The sequence below is a fragment of the Dermacentor andersoni genome, chromosome 7 (assembly GCF_023375885.2).
Source record: "Dermacentor andersoni chromosome 7, qqDerAnde1_hic_scaffold, whole genome shotgun sequence".
NCBI classification, from domain to species: Eukaryota; Metazoa; Arthropoda; class Arachnida; order Ixodida; family Ixodidae; genus Dermacentor; species Dermacentor andersoni.
The window spans coordinates 42,251,107-42,268,736 of record NC_092820.1 but is presented as its reverse complement, the minus strand read 5'-3'; the positions used below and the strand labels follow the sequence as shown (position 1 = coordinate 42,268,736).

Sequence of the window (17,630 nt, the reverse complement as noted above, 5' to 3'; positions counted from 1 at the left end):
TTGAAAAACAAGCCTGTGCCGTTCAACATGACTTTCATCACTGGCAGTGCTGGTTTAACAGGAACAGCTTCAAATAAGTGGTGCCTGCTCAGGTTCATTACATTGATCCTGGGAGGAAAGATACCAGAGAGCAATGAGGACTGGGAGCTGCTGTTGCAGTTCAGAGAAATCCTCGACGTTGTGTTTTCACCAGAAATCCCAGCTGAAAGCCTCGCATACTTGAGTGTGCTGGTGCAGGCATTCCTCACTGAATTTGTGAAGCGCTATGGCCGAGATTCAGTGATACCAAAGTTGCATTTTCTTGTGCACTACCCAAGATTTTTGCGTGAGGTGGGACCTCTTAAACATATGTGGTCGATGAGGTTTGAGGCAAAGCATCAGCAGTTCAAGAAGCTGGCCGCAGCCGTAAAAAATTTTAGGAACCTTACATTTACACTTGCTATGCGGCACCAACTGAAGCAAAGCTACCAACTGCACAGCTATCAGTTGTATGAGGGTCTTTCGACAGTACAGAGCAAGCAAGTTGTGTGGGATGCTCTTCCAGAGTGTGCAAAAAAGGTTTTGCCAACAACTGCTCATCAAGTGCATCGTGCAACCCTTGATCATTGCCATTATAGATGGGGAAGTGTCCTTGTGAAACAAAATACAGGCCCAGAGTTTCACAGAATTGAGTCTCTCTTTGTTGCAAGAGGCAAGCTTTATGTACTAACAAGAATTATGGAAATTGAACATTTTGATCGCCATACATACTGCTTTTGCGTTAAATGTTCAGGGCAGTTGCAAATGATGGAAGCTGCAGGCCAGTTTCAGCCTTACCTGCTGGACTTGTACCATGGCAGAAACATTGTCCCAAAATGGGAAATATGGTAACTTTATATGCATTTGAAGTCTCGAGAGAGAACAAGCTTTTTTGTGTAGTGTTTGTATTTTGTGTGTTTTTTAGTGTCTTGTGTAGTGTTTGTTGTGTAGTGTTTGTAAGCTTTTTCGTGATGTGTATGCTGCTGCGTTACTTTGCACATCTGTGACTGTAGGAACTTGCCAATTTGAAGTTGTGGGGGTTGTTTCTCATTGACAGGTTTCATTCACATATTTAATTCATGGTATAACATCACTTTTCATTAGAAATAATTCGTTCAGTGAAGGACATTTATTACCGTTTTCCTGCTGATGAAATTACCAATCTCAGGAGGCTCAGGTTCGCACATTTCTACACATAATGCGATGACCAGCATGCAGCTACTTCAAGCTTATCAACTTGTTCAAATAGAACTCGAATTATTATGTTGTTAACAAGTCTGTGATGTTTGCATTATGACTACTTGTGACCTTTTTGATGAAAGGAGTGAATGGTTTTTGACCGATTAGTGATGGGCCTGTTGGAAATTGTGGCACGCCTGAAAGAAGATGAAGGAAAGGGCCAAGCACATGGGGTTGAGCTAGCGAAGCTTAGACTGTAATGCATGGCATATCTGAACAGTATCACGCTTGGCACCAATAAAGCCCGCAGACAGACCTTTTGCCACATGGTGTTTTAGTGCCTGTAGCGGCACTAGGAGCAAAGGCTTGCGATGCCTGCCGAGGTGGAAAAAGATCGGTCAGGCACGAACTAGAGAATGCTTCAGACAACGAGGCTGAATGACACCATGCTGCTCTGCTGGCCAGCCGGTGTTGTTTATTCCTTCTACAAATAAATTCTGTGGTACACTGCCTCCATCAACCAGCCTCGTACAATTGGTGACTTCGAACATAGGGAAAAGCAACAGGCTCTGCAGTGCTGCCGCTGAACCCTGCATACAGATGTGAACCTATCAGCTGATGAAGAATAGTGCTCAACGACGCTTTACAACTCTTGGCTTCTGCAGCTGCCACCCTCACAGCCCTCTCGTGTGCTTCTTACAAGTCTAGGCCCAGCTATTCGTCAATATTCTGTATTCTCAGTTGTGACGGTACCGGCTTTGCAAGTGGGAGATTCCAGCAGATGTTATCGCGCCTTTCCATCTCCTGCTCCTTGATGGGATCATATTCGATGGCCTAAAGGGCACCTTCTTCATCCATTTCAGCTTACTGCTGCACAACAGAGACAATTAAGTCTCCTGCGGCATTGGCTGCCAGCTTTTTAACATCAGGTGCTGTCTTCAGTGAGGCTGCCACCAGGAGAGGGCGACTGAGGACAACGCACCTACTTTGCCTGTATATGCCACATTGGCCAGCAGACAGACAAGCAGCATGTCGCCCAGCACTCGTGGTTTTTTGCACCAGCTACCCAAAGCCATTCCACAACCACAGGCGTGCCGTCTTAACTTCCTGCAGAGTGCATGCCTCCTGTAACCCAAAACATACTTCTTCATGAGCCCTTGATGTGCAACACCAACTACTGGGTGAGCAATCATATGCAGGCACACCAGTCACAACGGCATCAATACCTGAGCTCGATCCCGCACCACCGCATCTACAAACGACAGCAAGAGGGCAGCAGTGACTGCCCGTCGTATGCCGCCTCCGTCCACACCCACGAGATATCTATCTTGACGACCTTCGCTACGGCGACAACGCGCGCACCATAAGCAGGAAGTGCTCGGCCACAGCAGTGACCGCGCTGTACCAAGACCAAACTTTTGTTGGTCAGCAGGATCCACTGCACTGCATAACCACGCTGGCACTAGGCCCCACAACACCGTATTCAGTCAGGTCAACTTGCTTTCTGCCACCACTGAGCATCGTCCAATGACGGTGCACTTAACATCTACCTGAGACAATGCTTCCAGTGCACAATTTTATCCTGGTCGGGTATGGCAGCAGCATTACTTCGCCCACGGCTGCGTCCCCAGTCTGGCACGTGGTTCCCGGACACGCCAGGACACCATGACCTATGGGATCGCGACATGCTTCCGTGCTTTCTTTAGTTACACACCACTTCTGCAACATCTGCCTCCTGCCCACACATTATACGTCGATGCCCCACGCTGCTTCTCCACTGTGGAATTCTGAGCCTCGACCACTTGAGCACTCATTCCCCTCTTTTACATTAACACGGACTCTGCCTGGACTTCCCAACAAACATTATATAAACTGCCCCTCATGTAATAGTTTCTCTTTTAGCTCTCTGCACCTGTTTAGCATATATGCTTTCATCATGCTGAGCGCTGGGGGGGAGCTTTTGTTGGGGCACACGTAGCAAAGGCTTGTCACAGCCACTGGTGGGGAATAAGATCAGCCAGATATGAGTTAGAGAATGCTTGAGACTACCAGGCCGAATGGCACCATGTTGCTCTGCTGGCCAGCCTCCGTGCCGAAACGCGGGAGGCAAAGTGTATAATACAAAGTTATGCGAAGCTCTTCAGATGGATGCGATGCTGCCACTGAAAAGCACAAAGCACTGGCTCAAGAAAGTAGAGTAGTGAAAGCAGGAGCAACTTTATTGTGGTGTTCAGCGCAAAGTACACAAGATGCCAAGTGACACTGAAGTATTTGCTGTTCAGCTGTGCTGATTGGGAGACACCCTGACAATTTGCATTATTGGTAGGGTGCCACAATGTATAGCTTGTGGTAGGGACCTTTTTCAATGTGATGTGCACTTTTTTATAGGACACTTCATAGCTGCCTGCTCACAGAACAGGCAAAGCTCTTGGCAAAACAGGTCAAGTGGAATCAGAAAATGAGAATTAGTTAATTGGGTTTTAGTGGCACAAAAGTGACTAAGGCTATGCTGCGTGAGCCGCAAGGTGTTAGATAATGAATAGTAAAAGCTGCATTGTTCTAAGATTTATTTAAGACATCAGTTTCCTGTAAAATGTTTAGCACAATAGGTGTGTACAAGTGGGTCATCTCTTAGAATCAGAGTGGGGTGTAGAGGTATGTGCAGCTTGTATGATTCGTGCCGATGTTCTTGTCTTTGTTTTGATACAAAGACACTTCATTAGAACATATATTACTGTTTACCTTTCCTAGCATTTGTCACATGTCGGTTCTTTCTTTCTAAGGGTTTGTGTGAGACGTGCCTGCCCTATTTAATGTCGGCATAATAAAACCTCACTAAACCATTCTTGGTGATGGCGCATCTCCCATTCACCAAGTGCGGGTTCAATTAGATGAAACTTGTTACCTTTGCAGGAATCTCAATGGTGCTGCCATTTTGATGGTACCACCATACAAATCGTTCGGAGACTCATTCAGTGGTTTTATCATTTTTAACTCCTCTGTATGCTGCCAAGCAGGTGCATTTATCTGCCTTTCTGTTGCCTGGTATTCCAGACTGGCTTGGGACACGGCATAATTGGATGGATCTATATCTTGTTTGTTTAAAACAAGCTTGTTTAAAGTACCACCAAGTAGAAGTTCATACTCCGATTTTAGGTATACAACCTTTAATGCACTTAATTAGTGTATTAGTGTAGGTGATTGCTTTTCTGTGTTGATTAGTGACGAATTTTGGTACTGCTTCCCATATGGCATAGACTTCAGCATTCAAAATGGAAAAAGACAGGCACTCTGACACTCATTATGCACTCTTGTCGCGAACCCGATGCCCACATGGTTTCTTGTTTTCGAGCCATCATGGTAAAATTCTGTATAGTTGTTACATTTCTCCTGGAGAGGCTGGAATTCTTGTATTATGTTGTATTCATTATTTAGACAGAATTAGTGAAAGATCACAAGACTGCATCATATAAGATCGTGGCGGCAGTCTTGGTGGTGTCTTTGTGACATTGGGTGTCTCGTCAGGGATATCGTATACACGACAGTATTTAAATCGTAAAAGAAGTGGTTTGATTGCGTGTGGTTTGCTTGAATAATTAATGAGCATGAGTTACACTGTAAATGTTGTAGCATGTGTGTTAAGGTGATGACTTAATTCTTAAAACATATATGACATGGTTAACAGTACTCTTCAGTGACATAGAAGAGGTTCGTTGCAGTCATTGTGTAAAATCTGCGTCGGCAATGTTATGAAGTGCCATTTGACAGTCACAGTCCGAGATTGGGCACAGGATGAAGATGCCAAATGGGTAGGACTGCCGTGCTGAACCATACATGATACAACCATAGTCTAAAATGCAGCGTACCACAGAACAGTAAATGAGTAGCGAACATAGGTGATAGGAAGCCCAGTGCTTATTTGATAATACTTTGAGAATGTTGTGCACTCTATCTGCCACGATAGCTGGAAATTTTTGCTTTTTCTTGAACGTTACTCCAAGAAACTTGTGTTCTTGTTTTACCGGCATTGTGATTTCACTTAATTTCAGAGAAGGGTCCAAGTGTATTCCTCTTTTTGCATAACATACATAGCAGAAACAGTTTTTTTTTTTTTCGGGTGGAGAAGTGGGAACTTTTTGTCTGGCCATTGTGTAAATTTATTTATTGTGATTTGAAGCTGCCTCGCTCAGGTGGATAAGTTTATGGCATTCTATGCTTTTTAAAAGGCGAATAGCAAGAATGTGTGAAATGCTAAGCATTCAGCAACATTTAGCATGATTAGACGAGGCAAGGTTTTCGATCATTGTGATGCTGTCGGTTGTTGAAAGGCTGCTCAGAGAGGCACAGGCAGGAAGGGCTGTATCCTCCATGGCAGCTAGCACAGAGTCCGCAAGGAAGACAACTATTGCTGTCATCTTGTATGTCCACCGCCTTTCATATAACCTGAAGAAAATAGGGCTGCGTGGAAAGGTGAAAGTGTTTTCTGCTCTGAATGGTTAGCTTATGTGCAAAAAGAAACTGTAAGTGCAATTAAAAACACATATGGGAACAAGCACCAGAATAAGTATACTAAAGCAACACCTGTGTCACTTATTGAGTTCTGTTATTCTGTGGAATAAATTACATCTAACAAACCAGCAGTTGCATTAATAAGAGTGTCAGGGAACGCTCCAATTAAGTGAGCAAATTCTTGGTGGATGGTTTCCTTGTACTTAATTGTCACGACGTATGATTGCATTTCCTGCATTAAAGAAACAGACATCATTGTAAACAACCAGTCTTAATCATTTAAAGCACTCGGATTGAGGTATTTGGCGATACATGAGTAAAGAAATCGTCTTTGTCATTCTCCATGAAAGAAATGGAATTCCTGAACATGTTTGAGGCGTTATGTGAATGCCTGGTTTTGTATGCAATATTTTATTGTCGGGGTGCTTTCCATAAGTATGGTTTGTAGACATGTGCTCATGATAATAAATGCCACGTATAAAGTGTTGTTAATCAAGGGAAAATGAGACATTCACCCGTGTTAGTTTGGTTTTTCTTCAACTCCGAACTTTTATTTCGAGGAACTCGTATCGGTTTCCTTTGTAACACTTAGCTTGTTTGGGTGGATGTCTCATTTTCCCTTGATTAATTGCTTCTCTCCACCTTGCGGGTTTTCCACAGAACTGTTGCATCATAAGTGTTGTTCTGTCCCAGAAATAAATATTGTTGGAAGTTAATGCTTCGTGTGTGTCCTGTTCCTTTCTTTTTGCTCCCTTGTATTGGGTGCACTGGAACGAAAAAAAACCTGCAAATTTTCTCTCAGGTTAATGAGATCTTATGTTGAGAAGGCGTGCAATGAGCTGAAAGAAAAAAATAGGTAACTTAGTTTTCTTTACCAGATTATTTCAATCTTTCCTTTCATGCCTTCTTGGAATACGTAACGTCTGCTCCCATATTCACAGCCAGATTTTTTAAATGTCCAACTATTACATACAAACCAGTTATGAGGATGATGGGGCATGAAACAATGTACAGTTGTAGAACAGGGATTGTTACTGTGTAGCCAATATTCCTACAAGTGCACATGTCAAGACATTGGCTTTCAGCAAGTAGATTCTAGCAAGTAGACTTCATAGAAATTTTCTTGAATTGCGCAGTAACTGTGCCTGGGACAGTCTTACCAAGGTATATGTATACAGTGGCATTTCCATTCTAAGTTTTACACAGTATAATGATACATGTGCTACAAATTTTAAATAGCTTAACAGACCTTATTTTGGTTGGCTGGTCATGAAAAGTTGTCTGCCGAATTCTTTTTAGCAGATTCTAGGGAATTCAGGGAACAGGCAATTCATATGTCAGGACATAACATGAAAAGCAAGAAAAAGTAATACATCACATTTCACAAGGAACAACACAGGGCTTTCGTCCCCCACGCCCACCTTGGTGTGGGGGGAGTGCCCCATGCCTTTATATGCTCAGTTTGAAAGAAGTGCGACAAGATGCGGGGGGGGGGGGGGAGGAAGTAGTCAAGATATTAAAATATTAAGTAGTCAAAAATCTAGAATGACCCCCCCCCCTCCCTCTTTTCGCTGCGACATCACGACGAGACGGGTGCGAGAAATAAAATTATATTTTGCAAACTTCCAAAAGAAAAATCGGCGCAGCCAGTGAACCCACCGCTTCGCTTTTGTCGGATGCTCAGTTACTATCACTGCCACTCGAGTTCGTCGCACCGCTTGAAACGGCGCTGTCGGTGTCCCACAGCAGGCCGTCTTCCGTTCCGTCGAAGTGGTTTGTGATCGAGCACTTAAATGATTTGATCACAACGTCCACTTGGACCCGGTTCCAAGTATCCGAAATCCACTTTGCGATGGTTGATGGGGACGCTTTCTGCAGCTTTCGTCGCACAGCCGTACAGTCCGGTGGTACGGCGTACTCGCGCCGCGGACGCCGTGCCACCTCGGGACTCGGACTATCCGACGGCTCCGGCTCGATGACTGAGTGAGCAAGCGCGCTTGGCAGCCTTGGCTACGCGCTCCTCATAACAAATAGGGGGGTGCTTAGATTCGCATGCAAACTTTTTTCCGAATTTTTTCGCGAATATAGAGTGGGGTGCTTAGAATCGCGAAAATACGGTATTTTAGGAGGGTGGCCTCTCCCCATCCCCACCGGCCACTCTACAATGGAACTTTATTATGAATTCAAGCACACACGCAACAAACGAGGACGGAAGACAACAAAGGACACATACGTCGTAGTTTGCTGTGTGCGTGCTGCAATTTCACATTGAAATCCTGCTAACTCACTCAGCTTTCAGTACATTTACAAGGGGCGCCGCAGTGGAGACCACCATAATAATTTTGACCACCCGGGGCTCTTTAACGTGACCCAATGCACACGGTGCGCAACCGTAAATACATCTCGTTGAATTACACCTCCACATGGAATGTGCTGCAGCATCCACGACCGGGAATCGAAGCCGCGACCTCGTGTTTAACAGCTGAAGGCTACAACCATTGAGCCAACAGTGGGTAATAATAACAAGCATATGCCAAAGCTCAAATCTAATCGACAGCAGTGAAGCTGCCGCCTAAAGTGAGGGACTAACAGCAAGGCACAAAGAGACTAAACGTTTCCGTTCATCCCCCCATTAGTACTTCTGAAAGTGAGGACTAAACATTTGATCCCTGAAATATGCACACGGCACCTATCACTCACAGTTACTCTCCTAAGTGACTAACCGCTCATCATGAGGACTAACTGCCGCAGTTGCTCCCGTTTTCCTCCTTTGCGGCTTAGAGTGTAGGCTAGACTTGTGACGCAGTTAACGAAAAACAGCGTGGCCGTCGTGGAGCAGTTAATTTGAAATAATGAATCGTACTGGGAGATGTTTGCGACGCTTCCTATGAGCCCCAATATTATGTTAACTAATTTCGGTAGTTTTTGGGCACGCTAGTCGCACAGGATGCTGTGACGCAGTTTCGCGCGTACTGAATTTTATTGCGACAAGTTTTGGCGCTTTCTCTGACTGCCAACATTATTGGAACTAATTTCATTACCTTTTGGGCTACCTTTCGAGCGCAGTGGGCGCGCCTGGCGCTGTGACTCGGTTAGTGAAAATCAGCTCGGCCGTGGTGCGCGGTTTCGCGCTTTAATGCACTGACAAGTTCATGGCGCTTTTCTTTCTCTGACGCCCAACATTGTTGGAAATTATTTTCAATACATTTATGTTATGAGGCCCGCTCGCCGCGCCTGTTGTGACGCAGCGAAAAGCAGCTCGGCCGTGGTGACAGTTTGGCGCGTACTGAATCTTACTGCGACAAGTTTGTGGCAATTTTTATGTCCCCGCAACAATTTAAGCCTTTTTTCGGTACGCACGCTTGTCGAAAACGCGACGAGCAATCGTCAAGAGTGATAACATGGGAGTGCGTTGCTTGCGCCTGCAGAACGCATAAGAGATAAGCCAAGGAGCTCAAACACCAGGAACTAGTAACTCAAAAATTCTGTCTTCTGAACGGCACCCAGCATTTTCTCTTGAGTGCGAGTAGAAGGAATTCTGCGAGCGTCCAGCATGCTTTGGTTAAGAGCCTGTGTTGTGGCCAGCTCTGTGTATTCGTAGCGTAATATCGCGTCGGTTGTAGCCAAGTTCGCGAAACGCGCCGTTGCCCGCTCATTCGTGCTATTAAAGTGCAGGAAATAAGTATTGGGAAGAGGGGAATTAGAATGTGTTTGTGGTATGTACGGTATTGCTTGGGATGAGTCGTGTATTTTCTACGCCGTGTGTGTAAATACGAACTGCTTTTGTTTGTAATGCCGCCCACTCACCTCTTTCGCACGCTTCGCCTCTACAGGCATTATTCTTACATGTTAATACCAAAATAACGCTTGTAATTTTTTCAGCTCACGTCGTCTGGTGGAGCTTCCTGCGGAAACTACTGCTGCTTACCTGGTGCCACAACGTTGGATGAATGCGCAAAAGCCCGCGACGAGCATTTACAAAGAATAAAATAAACGTTAATTTTTCCTCATTTCACAAGGTGTCTTGCGTCTTTATGAAATTGCACGTGGAACATATTCAATGGAGGCTTGTGAAGATCATTCGCAATCAAATTTACTTCATAATATGATTTGCAAATAAATATTTAATAAATAAAAAATAAATATTTAAATAAACATTAGCTGCAAAAGCAAAAAATAAATAAAACGGAGCCGGCGTGACGCGCACCAGCTAGTATTCAAAACGCGCGCGCACAAAAACGAAACCGCAAGTGTGCTTCAGGTTTTAACACCCACGGCTTGGTGCGCTGCAATCAATTCGGCCGCTGGGCTCTATGGGAGTGTCCGCTCTTGTTGTATTCCTTTCTCTATGCTTTAATGCACTGACAAGTTCATGGCGCTTTCTCTATACCCAACATGGTTGAACAATATTTTCGGTACTTCTTTTTGTTACTTGTCAGGCACGCTCGCCGCGCCTGTCGCGACGCAGTGAAAAGCAGCTCGGCCATGGTGACACAGTTAGTTTGGCGTGTACTGAATCATACTGCGACAAGTTCGTGACAATTTTTATGGCTCCGCAACAACTTAATCCTTCTTTCGGTACTCTCGCTTGTCGAAGTGATAACAAGAGTGATAACACGGGAGTGTGTCGCTTGCGCCGGCAGTACTCCTAAGTGATAACGCCAAGAAGCTCAAACGGTAGGAAGTTTGAACTCAAAAATTCTGTCTCCTGCACGACTGAAGATAGGCTTTGCACCCACGCATTTGTCTTGAGTGCGAGTAGAAGGAATTCTGCGAGCGTCCAGCATGGTCTGGTTGAGGGCCTGTGTTGTGGTCACCTCTGTGTATTCGTAGAGTACTATCGTGTCGATTGTAGCCAAGTTCTTCTGAAAACGCGCAGTAGCCCGTGTATTCGTGTTCTTAAAGTGCAGGAAATAAGTACTGGGAAGAGGGGAATGCTTCGAAGTAGGTTGTTTTCTTGGTGTGTACGGTATTGTTTGGGATGAGTTGGGTATGTTTTACGCCATATATATAAAAGCGAACTGCTTTTGTTTGTAATGCCGCCCATTCACCACTTTCGCACATTTAGCCTCTACGCGCATTATTCGTAGGTGTTTATACCAAAATGACACATGGTTGTAATTTACTTTATTCAGCTGACGCCGTCCGGTGAAGCTTGGTACGGAAACTACTGCTGCTTACCTGGTGCCACAACGTTGGATGAACGCGCAAAAAGCCCGCAACGAGCATGTATATAAAATAAAATAAATATTTCCTCATATCACAAGGCGTGTTGCGTATTTATGAAAGTGCACGTGGCACATATTCGATGGAGGCTTGTAAAGATCGTTCGCAATCATGTTCCCTTAATAATAAAACAATCTTGCACGAGAAGTGTGGGCCGTTGAGCTGTAGAAGCAAAATGAAAAAAAAAACGTCGATCAGCGCAGCCGGCATAACGCGAACCAGCTAGCGTTCAAAACGCGCGCGCCCAAAACCGAAATCGGAAGTGTGGTTCAGGTATTAACGCCGGCGGCTTCGTGCGCTGCAGGCATGTCGGCCGCTGGGCTCTGTGGGAGTGTCCGCTCATGTATAATTTCTTTCTCTATGGTAGTACTTTCTTGAAGCCACGCGGGCATCAGCAATCACTGTGGACCCTTCGACGAGTCACGTATAAAAGCCGACGCGCTTGACCCGCAAGTAAAGGTTTTCGATGATGGTCGACTATACTCACCGCTATCGTTGTTCTCGAATGTTCCTTGTTTTACAGCGGTTCACTCCGTCTGCTCCGTTCGCAACATGCCGCACGAGACAGATTGTCCGCGCCAGCTAATAAATCACTACATGTAAATACGCACAGAGCTTCGCTCAAACTTCGCATTACTAACTGTCGTAATCGTGGGTTAAGTTCTTTCCGCGAAGCTGTTAAGGTCTACTTTTTCCACGGTCGCGTCCGCGTGTAGATTGGATTTTTGGATTGTAAAACTTTATTTGTCCAACAGATGTAGGGAAGGCTTTAAGTCTTCCCACCTAGACGACGGCCAGGAGTCCTTGGACCCTAGCGGCGATTTCGGCCAGTTGGACGGTCTTCAGTTGAATCTCCGGATTGGAGCTGAGTAATAAGGTCTCCCACTGTTCTAAAGACTTTATTCTTCCCTCAGAGGGAGCCTGTGGGCATTCCCACAGAATGTGATTAAGATTCGCCCTGGCTTTACATAGCTTACACTGGCTGGAGTACTGACCCGGGTAGTAGAGGCTGCACGACACCGGGCTTGGAAACGAGTTGGTTTGCAGGCGACGCCAAGTGGAAGCCTGGCTCTTGTTTAAGGATGCATCAGCCGGAGGATATTTAACCCGCCCTAGTCTGTAGTGCTGTGTGATCTCTCTATAGCACACTAAGCGGTCTCGCCCCGTGAAGCCTTCGGCTAGCCCACCAGCTCGGAATGTAAGTCCTCGAGCTAATTCGTGGGCCGCCTCGTTCCCAGCGAGGGAGGCGTCTGCAGGTGCCCAGATTATTTCAATTTTCCTGCTATCTCTGCAGGTCTGCAGGATTCTGTTCGCCTCGGGAGAAATTCTGCCTCTGGCAAAGTTCATCGCCGCAACCTTAGAGTCGCTGACTATAATCTTGGCTGAAGTACTTGCAATTGCAAGTGCTATGGCAGATTCTTCTCCAATTTGAGAGCAATCCGTTGGAACTGTGCCACTGGCTATCAATCTAGTTTCAGCGCTCGCTACAACTAGGGCCATGCGGCCGTTGCCATACTCTGCAGCATCAACGTAGAGCACGTCCTTCGAGTTTTTAAAACGCTTCTCAAGAGCCTCGGCCCGTTTCTCTCTGCGTTCCTTGTGATGGATTGGGTGCATGTTTTGAGGTAGTGGTGGGATTATTAGTCGGTTCCGCACGCTTCGCGGCAGGTCGACTTTGATGCCTTCCTGCCCCTCGTGTAGAAAAAAAAAATCGCGACGATAGTGCAATGCCAGCCAAACCAGCGGCGAAAGTAAATTATGGGGTTTTACGTGCCAAAACCACTTTCTGATTATGAGGCACGCCGTAGCGGAGGACTCCAGAAATTTCGACCACCTGGGGTTCTTTCATCATCATCATCATCATCATCATCAGCAGCCTGGTTACGCCCACTGCAGGGCAAAGGCCTCTCCCATACTTCTCCAACAACCCCGGTCATGTACTAATTGCGGCCATGCCGTCCCTGCAAACTTCTTAATCTCATCCGCCCAGCTAACTTTCTGCCGCCCCCTGCTACGCTTCCCTTCCCTTGGGATCCAGTCCGTAACCCTTAATGACCATCGGTTATCTTCCCTTCTCATTACATGTCCTGCCCATGCCCATTTCTTTTTCTTGATTTCAATTAAGATGCCATTAACTCGCGTTTGTTCCCTCACCCAATCTCCTCTTTTCTTATCCCTTAACGTTACACCTATCATTCTTCTTTCGATAGCTCGTTGCGTCGTCCTCAATTTGAGTAGAACCCTTTTCGTAAGCCTCCAGGTTTCTGCCCCGTAGGTGAGTACTGGTAAGACACAACTATTATACACTTTTCTCTTGAGGGATAATGGCAACCTGCTGTTCATGATCTGAGAATGCCTGTCAAACGCACCCCAGGCCATTCTTATTCTTCTGATTATTTCCGTCTCATGATCCGCATCCGCTGTCACTACCTGCCCTAAGTAAATGTATTCCCTTACGACTTCCACTGCCTCGCTGCCTATTGTAAATTGCTGTTTTCTTCCGAGACTGTTAAACATTACTTTAGTTTTCTGCAGATTAATTTTTAGACACACTCTTCTGCTTTGCCTCTCCAGGTCAGTGAGCATGCATTGCAATTGGTCCCCTGAGTTACTAAGCAAGGCAATATCATCAGCGAATCGCAAGTTACTAAGGTATTCTCCATTAATTTTTATCCCCAATTCTTCCCAATCCAGGTCTCTGAATACCTCCTGTAAACACGCTGTGAATAGCATTGGAGAGATCGCATCTCCCTGCCTGACGCCTTTCTTTATTGGGATTTTGTTGCTTTCTTTATGGAGGACTACGGTGGCTGTGGAGCCGCTATAGATATCTTTGAGTATTTTTACATACGGCTCGTCTACACCCTGATTCCGTAATGCCTCCATGACTGCTGAGGTTTCGACAGAAACAAACGCTTTCTCGTAATCAATGAAAGCAATATATAAGGGTTGGTTATATTCCGCACATTTCTCTATCACCTGATTCATAGTGTGAATATTATCTATTGTTGAGTAGCCTTTACGGAATCCTGCCTGGTCCTTTGCTTGACATAAGTCTAAGGTGTTCCTGATTCTATTTGCGATTACCTTAGTAAATATTTTGTAGGCAACGGACAGTAAGCTGATCGGTCTATAATTTTTCAAGTCTTTGGCGTCCCCTTTCTTATGGATTAGGATTATGTTAGCGTTCTTCCAAGATTCCGGTACGCTCGACGTCATGAGGCATTGCGTATACAGGGTGGCCAGTTTCTCTAGAACAATCTGCCCACCATCCTTCAACAAATCTGCTGTTACCTGATCCTCCCCAGCTGCCTTCCCCCTTTGCATATCTTCCAAGGCTTTCTTTACTTCTTCCGGCGTTACCTTTGGGACTTCGAATTCCTCTAGACTGTTTTCTCTTCCATTATCGTGGTGGGTGCCACTGGTACTGTATAAATCTCTATAGAACTCCTCAGCCACTTGAACTATCTCATCCATATTAGTAATGATATTGCCGGCTTTGTCTCTTAACGCATACATCTGATTCTTGCCGATTCCTAGTTTCTTCTGCACTGTTTTTAACGGGGTTCATTAACGTGCACCTAAATCTAAGTACACGGGTTTTCGCATTTCGCCCCCATCGAAATGCGGCCGCCGTGGCCGGGATTCGATCCCACGACCTCGTGCTCAGCAGCCCAACACCATAGCCACTGAGCAACTACGGCGGGTCAGCGGCGAAAGTGGCGCAAGCGATAAGCATTCCCCATACGTGGGCCGATCCCGAAGATAGTGCAATGCCGGGCTGACCCGTGACGGAGGTGCAGTTCGCCATTAAGGGGCCCACATACACAGCTTCGCTGGTCATCTTTTTTCACAAGGTGCAAGGGAGTGTGATTTTCCAAGCTAAGCATGTATTCCCTCACAAGTGGCGTTGTAGTGGCACGGCCGCTGAATAAAAAAAAAAACGAAAGTTTCTTTTTCTTTTTTTTTTTTTTTATCCAGCGGCCGTGATAGTGGTCACGCAAAAACCCGGCTGCTCCCAGAGCAAGGAAGCTGCGGGAAAGGTTTTTCCGTAGCTCCGGATTTTCGCCCCGTTTGCTGGTTTCTTTTCCCCGCTACTGGGACTCTGTTGTTTATGGACCGCTTTGGCGGTTCGTAATTACTACTGGCGCCTATCTACAAGGTACGTCGTCATCTACACCCTCCTGCTGCGCCGTCGAGCTCGAGTTCTTGTGCGGCTTCGCGGGTGCGAGTGCCCCCGCGGCACTCGCCGCGCCGGCGCGGAGCATCCAAGCTGCTGTCCGCTGCGTCGAGGGAGCGGAACATTACCGATGCAACTGCCATCCAAGCCAGGAACGTCTCCTCCGTGGGGACAAGTGCAACGGGTGAAGGCGGTACCCTGAGCATGGATACCACCAACATGGACCAGAACAGCCCTGCTGTCGTGGCGCACACCTCAGCCAAGAGGACGAAGGAAGCTACTGGCCTTCCATCGGATGAAAATGTAGCTCCAGCAGCCCCGAAAAGACCTCGCTCATCACAAGGCCTGCCTGCACGACCGACACGCACGTCTCCGGAGTCGCCAACGACATCGTGGTACAAAGTGGTTATCAAGCCTCGTGCTAGATATGACATGTCCACTCTGCACAACCGTATCATTCAAGCGGCCCTGGATGCCTGCCTCGAGACTTCCCGATTTCAAGGTTTTGCTCTACACAAACCAACTAATACGGTCTCAGTATGGGTGTCTGCTATGGCACTAGTTTATAAACTCGAAGAACTGCAACAAATACAAGTCTCGGAAGAGTGTGTCCTTCCAGTCCAGGCATACCTCGCCAGTGGTACAGATTTAAGACGCTACGTGGTTAATGGCGTTGACCTTGACGAAGAACCCGAGGGGCTCCTGCAGGAACTATCGTGTCCCACACACAAGGTCGTGGCTGCTCGCTACCTAGGCAGCGGTCGTACGTGCCTAATCACGCTTCAAGGTCCTAATTCCCCACCTGAACGTATCCTGTATTACGGCTGCGTACTGCGCCCGCGTCCGTTCAAGCCTTCCGTTGTGTACTGCTACTCTTGCTTTAGACAGGGACACATGAAATCATCCTGCCCCTACCCACCTAAAGACGACACCATGGAGCCTGAACCGTCAGCATCGTTTAGATGCGGCCTATGCCAAACAAACGATCATGACATCACTTCCACGACCTGTCCTACGAAGTTGAAGGCCACTAAGAAGGTTCGACAACGCCATTATCGACAGCCAGCACGGACCCCTCGAGATTCATCAATGAAACAAGTCCCTGTGTACAACCGTTACGCCGTACTGGCCTCGCTGGAAGAGGACGCTAGCCAGGCGACAAAAGCAAGTACAGAGACAAGTGATGCTGCCACTCGTACCTATAGCGCAGCTGTTAGGTCGTCCACTTCACGACCGCAACGGGCATCACAATCGATAGAAGACACGCCGCTTCCTTTGGCAGACGAAGAGTTCGAGATCGACGCTCGCCTCGCCAACCTTGAAAGGGAGATCCAACGTCTCAAGGAACGCCGTACAGTGCTCCGGCGTCGTCATGACGGAGCGCGGCCGTCGCATTCACCGTCGTCGTCTAGTCCTGCTCATATGGCTAACCCGGCATCTGTGTCGAAGCCTCTTTCACCCCAAGAACTCCTGCGCTTCGTTGCGCAACAGCTCCAGCATCTCACCTCGGTTCTACTGGCCAATCTTAATCTATGATGGCTGCTACGTCTTCAAGTGTGCCAGAAGGCATCTTACAGTGGAACTGTCGCGGCATCGCGGGGAAGGTCGGAGAGCTGCGTCAGCGTCTCAGATATGGGAAGCTGCATGCTTGGGCTCTACTGCTTCAAGAATCCAACGGCCTGCCACCCATTCCAGGATTTGTGGCATACTCATCGCCTTCAATGTTGGATCGTAGGAGTGCTACGCCCGATGTCCCTCCAGGAAAGGTTGCAGCGTATGTAAGATGCACTCTTCATCAGACTCGTGTTGATCTTTCACGGTGGTGTACTCTATGGCAAGAAGTTGTGGCCGTATTGGTTCGTCTCCAACGCACGGACGTTATCATCGTTTCATACTATGCCCGCCCTTACAGCGGTCGTGCGGCTCGGTTGTGTCTCGGCTGGCTGGCGCACCTACGACAGAAACATCCTGGTTGCCCCATTATGGTCGCAGGAGATTTTAACGCGCCCCACACCACATGGGGATACGCTATTTCCAGTGCGCGTGGTACATGTGTGCTGGACACATTTATGGACGCCCAATTCACTCTGCTTAATAATGTGTCAGTGCCTACTCGTCGGCGAGACCACCCTTGCGCGCCGCCACACTCACCGGACTTATCTTGGTGGCTAGGAAGGACGACCGTCTCGTGGTCATGTGAACCCGACTGCTGGGGTAGCGACCATCATCCGATTCACCTTGGCTTGTCTTCGGGCGGAACAGGCCGCCTCCGCCGACTATGTCGAGTGGTGGACTGGGATCGATACAGGGCGGTATCAGAAAGCAATGTATCCAACTTCATGGTGGACCCGTCCCATTGTCTTAAGGCGGCATTAGTTGAGGCGACACGTACGTCGTGGGTTGATGAATCGCGAACCGCTCCTGATTTGCAACTTCTGCGTCTCTGGGCGTCGCGCCGCCAAGCAGAACTTGCATCAGAACGTGACCCTGCATCAAATACCCTTCGCTTAGAGGCCCA

At 47.1% G+C, this 17,630-nt stretch overlaps 1 long non-coding RNA gene across 1 annotated transcript in view; it reads left to right on the top strand.

Annotated features, from left to right (window-relative positions):
* LOC140219247 (uncharacterized) overlaps positions 1–10,972 on the top strand; it is a 34,210-nt gene extending 23,238 nt beyond the window's left edge. Inside the window, exon 2 of the long non-coding RNA XR_011895385.1 lies at positions 10,842–10,972. This is a non-coding gene — a long non-coding RNA (uncharacterized lncRNA). The remainder of the gene's footprint in view (positions 1–10,841) is intronic.
* The last annotated feature ends 6,658 nt before the right edge of the window (positions 10,973–17,630 follow it).